Genomic DNA, 5,131 nt, shown 5'->3' on the forward strand with positions numbered 1-5,131 from the left:
ACCATCCAGTTCTGTTCCTTTTACTGGAAAATCAAGATTCTTTTGATAAGATTTGAAACGAGATGCTATTCTGAACAGCAACTGAGGCGCGCCCCGTTTGATGGCTTGCTAGAAACTGATAATTAGCGAATTTTTGCCCGATCCACATTAGCATTCCCTACAAAAAAGCCGCAGTTTCGCCCGAAATGCGAAGCATGGATGCGATAGCAAATCAGTGAGCAGCTATACAAAGTAACAATAGTAGTTTTATCGGCCGTACAAACTTGTAAACATAAGCACACTTACTAAATTGATAAGCATGGTGTCACGCCCACACAAGCAAACAAGAACGCATCTCACTCGATCACCCCAGAAACTGGTTGTCAAAACGCTGGAGTAAGCCAGCACGGCAGCAGCAGCGAGCGAATTGAGCTTCGTGCCGGCGCTCACATCAATACGATCTTAGCCGCGAAAACACAGGAAGCGTGGACTCTGCCCCCTCCGAAGATGGCTTTCAAGATACAGCCGCGCGGGCCGGCGCTCGCGGCGCAGAACGCGCCCGACCCCACCCTCCCCCCGAAGCCTTCTGGCCCGGCGGGAGTGCGCTGACGCAGGTAGAGCGTGGCACCTGCACCTCCCTGCCCCCCCTCCGGAGCGTTGTGCGCGACTAGAAGACTCACATTTCCTTCCCGCTCTTGCGTGGGCGAGCCGCGATTGTTGGCTCACCGTCGCATGATTTCACTCACACATACGGCATACGGCTCGCGCCGACCGATTTTATCGCCCTTGGAATTTATACGCAACCTCACGGCGACGGCGACGCCGACGGCAGAAATACGCTTGAGTGTCCGTATAATTGCTATCGAATAAAACTATATGATGGAACGTCGGCGAACGTCCACCAGCTGCCGCCCGCCGACGTCCCCTGAACAGCGAAACATGCGTCGCACTGTCCGTCACCAACAGCAACCCCGACTCCAGCACTACGCGCGGGGAGACGCTGCCCGCGATCACAGCACGTAATATTTCACGTCAGCAACGTGCGGCGCTGCTATGGTTGTTGAGTGCGTGTGCACGCAAGCGTGTAGGCAACGTACCGGTTTCGCCACTCAACGGTCATCTGCAACAACTATGGCGAAGGCTCGACTAAGAACAGTTCCGCTGTTAAAAGTTTAGGGAACACAGGTGCCACAATTTTTTTTTATTTTAAAGACGAGTCTTTCTTGGGCTACCTAAAAGCGAAAAATTTTGTCTGACTGTCTGTCACTCGATTCAACCGCCTGGCCAAAACAAACCAAGCTACTAGCACTCGTGGCACGGGGTCATACACGTCAACATTATACAGCGCAAAGGAAACCTCAGGCCTACTTGAGGCGAAATATAATGTCACGAGCGGCGATCCTGTGGTCGGTGCTTGGACGATGACGACGACGACGGCGTGGCTTTCTGGTGCCCACGCGCTCTCCTGAACGAGTGCTGTAGCGTTGTGCGCCTTACCTTATAAATATATTCATTGTATATATATTCTCCCCGTAACATCTTTGATGGAGGTGCGGGGTACGCTCGCTACAACACCGGGAACTGGATCTTCGCAGCGGACGGCGCGTTGCTGCCACCACAATGACCGACCAAGCGACCCAGTGTGAGCAAGGCCCGTCACCGGTCATTCTCTTGCACCCTCGTGACCCCGGGACATTCAACGGCACAAGCGGCGTGGACGTCGATGAATGGCTGGCAATGTATGAGCGCGTCAGCCGCACTAACATGTGGGACCCGACGATAATGCTTGCGAATCTCATCTTCTATTTGCGGGGCACTGCGCTACTCTGGTTCGAGACGCATGAGGCAGATCTGACAAGTTGGGACGTCTGTAAGCAGAAATTACGCGATTTATTTAGGAGACCTATCGGACGACACCTAGCGGCCAAGAAGGAGCTCGCAATTCGCGCTCAGACGTCCACAGAGCCGTACATCTCGTATATTCAGGACGCGTTGTCACTGTGCCACAAGGTCGACAAGGACATGCCTGAAGCGGACAAAGTGGGCCACGTACTGAAAGGCATAGCCGATGACGCATTCAGTGTGCTACTGTGTAAGAACTGCTCTACAGTGGAGTCGGTCATCGCTGAATGTCGTCGTTTTGAGCTGGCCAAAAGTCAACGTATCAATCACCGTTTCGACCGACTTCCCAATACGGCTGCCACGTCCAGGACTCATGCGAAGGTAACAATATGTACATAACCGTGATCAGCAGCGTTCTTTTAATTACGAATACACATTGGACTAGTTTTTGCCTTAGTAAATGAAAAATCAACGAGTTAGAAATGCCGTCGAAGAGCCGCTACGCGTTAAAACAAGCCGACTGAAGCCGCGGCTCTGTAGCCGGCTTTAAGCGAACAGTAATAAAAAGTCCCAACAGGTGGCGTGAGATCAGGGCGAACGCAGGAAATTTGATTGAATTCAGCAAAACCCCTATTGCATCCATCATGGGAGGAGTGAGAGGGAAGGGGAAGAGCGTGAGGGGTGGGAGGAGGAAGAAGAGTGGGTGTTACGTATCAGGGGCGCATAAGATATTTTTCGACGTGATTTGCAGCGAAGCAAGCAGATATGCGGCCATTTTTTTAGTCGATCCTTCGCCGTCTATCCGGCAACATCTAGCGGGTGTTGCTATCCGCTGTCACGCAGGTCACATGACCAGGAGAGGATGAGAGCCCCACCGGAGGAGGGCAGGTCACGTGACTAGCAGAGGAGAGGTGCGCTTGAGGAGGAGTTGAGCAATGAGAGGCCGCGCTGGGCGCGAGGAAGAAAGGCGATGGGCATAAGAAAAGGTGTTTCTGTGCGGCGCGCCCTTTCGGATAACGAACGCGCCTCGCAGCACCAACGAGGCAACGCGCAGAGCTGCTGCCGACGCCGTACGCGTTTCCCCGCGATCGCGCCGAACGCGCGCGGTGTCCGTGACTGCAGCCGATGCGCGGCGGCTCCGCAGGTTTCGACCAGAGAACTGGACACTCGTCGAGTAGCGTCGGAAGTCGCTGCCTCTTTCCACCTCGCACCGTTTCAATGTAATATAATTTCCTCTTGTAGGTCTGTGTTTACATGAATTTACGCAATTGCATCATGTACAACACATGTACATGTAACACTCGAAACACTCGGTCTAACAAACACAGCTTCGCTGTTCGACCATCTTCACGGAGTGGAAGGAGCGGTGATTCTTTTTTTTTTTTTTGCATTCTCCCAGCCTAGGTTCAAATGCTGAAATCACATAGTACTGCCTACGCGCGCCTGTTTGACCAGCGTGCGTCATGCTTAAAGACAATTTCAAATTGCAGGAATGTGCTAGAAGAAAAAAACATTTTTTCGCTGATCCCGTGGTCCGTAGAATTTTGTTCTCGAGTGTACACAGTTGGCTTTCTTTTTACTGGTACCCTCTCTGATATCCTCTGTCCCAGTACTGTTACTCAAACTCGAGCGCTCGAACGCTTACGGCAAGCACATATACGCAGAACGTGGAAACGCTTAATTACCTCTAGATGATAGCTGGCTAGAAGGCATCATGAACTCGCAACGTTTTACTACAATATATGATTCTTCCGCTCGTTGTCTGATGTTATCTGGCGCTGTATGAAAAAAAATTAGCAGTGCTTAGCTCGGGTATGCCAGGATATATGTAGCGTGAGCTAAGTCGGCCACATCGTTCAGAACCGGTAGACCTGGTGGCATGGGCGGGTAACGATACCCATTGGTAACGCTAAAGAGTGGAATCTTCTGCTTAACGAGCAAGTTCTTGCGCGTTGTATAAACCCGCGCCACGGTTTCACCCCTCTCAGGCGGCGCCGCTAAACTCAACGTTTCACGCATGGCACTACTTACCGGCGTCAAGTCTTTCATGAGCCACAGTCTTTCACACACGTCGCACACATATCCAAACGGATTGTTTACGAAGTCCGTCTCGAAGGTCCGAGTCACACTGGCGCTTTCGCTAACTTTCACCGTATAGTTAGTCAATCGGTGAGCCTTGACGTCATCGACGGCGTCTTGTTGTTGCTGCTGCTAAGATGGTCGGGAACGTCGCTCAGCCTCTTGGCGACGCCGCTTTGCTAGACGTTCCTCCCTTTGCTCCGGTGTCTCCGCAGCACGTTTAACCTTCTGCTGTTCGTTCTTCCTACGCTCAACCGCTAATTGCCAGGCAACTACTTCGGTATCCGATGAGTTAAGCTTCTCCGCTCTTCTGCGCCGCCGAGCAGCAATTTCGCTCTCCTTCTCCATGGCTATACTACACTGGCAAACACCCAGCGCAAACGATAAAACACCCAGCGCAAACGCCGGACAAATGCCCGGCGCGCCAGCTGTGCGCCGTGTGACGTCACTGCTCCTCACGCATGCGCAGCACGGCTCTCCAGGAGCCACGCGGAACTGCTCAACCTCGGCCAGCGTAGCTCACGCTACAAAAGCTTCGGCGTCCACGCCGGACCAATAGGCCTTGCCACCGGCCGGCTCATCAAACGCCACGGTATTCCAAGGCACCGACCGAGCCCAATTAACGCTGCTCAGTTTCGCCGATATGACGAGAATCGTCGCGTTCAGCGCGAGACAAGGCCAAATATAAGCACCTGGAAGGGAGGTAATAACACGCCTAATCGCAGTGGCTCGCGTCGTTGTCGCATCTGTCATATGCCGCTGAAAAAGCGACTAAACATATGATGATGATGATATCTTCAACGATGACACGAATTCACTTTGTATGGGAATAGCTAGACCGATTGGCCAGAAACCGGTTGGTCTTATAATGGCAAAGATGCACATGGACATATGAAAGAAACCGCGGTGGTAAAAAAATTTATGCGTTATACATGTGTATAGTTGGGTTTGCAGAAACAATAAATCCTTGCAACATAATACTAATTAAGGTAAAACAAACAATTCAAGTGGTAACTCACGTGAGTAGCGCGTCGCGTTCAACTTCGTCTTCCACAGCTGGCGGTGCATCGGTCGAACAACTCGTCTATCATAATACCACCCGGTTTGTAGCCTATCCCCCACAGTGGGTTGTGCCATTGATTGAGGCATCATCATCATCATCAACAACAACTCGTCAAAGAAGGAACAAGAAGAATAAACACCGCTGAGTGATCCATGGAGCCATCAGTTG

The sequence above is a fragment of the Dermacentor silvarum genome, chromosome 8 (assembly GCF_013339745.2).
Source record: "Dermacentor silvarum isolate Dsil-2018 chromosome 8, BIME_Dsil_1.4, whole genome shotgun sequence".
Classification (NCBI taxonomy): domain Eukaryota; kingdom Metazoa; phylum Arthropoda; class Arachnida; order Ixodida; family Ixodidae; genus Dermacentor; species Dermacentor silvarum.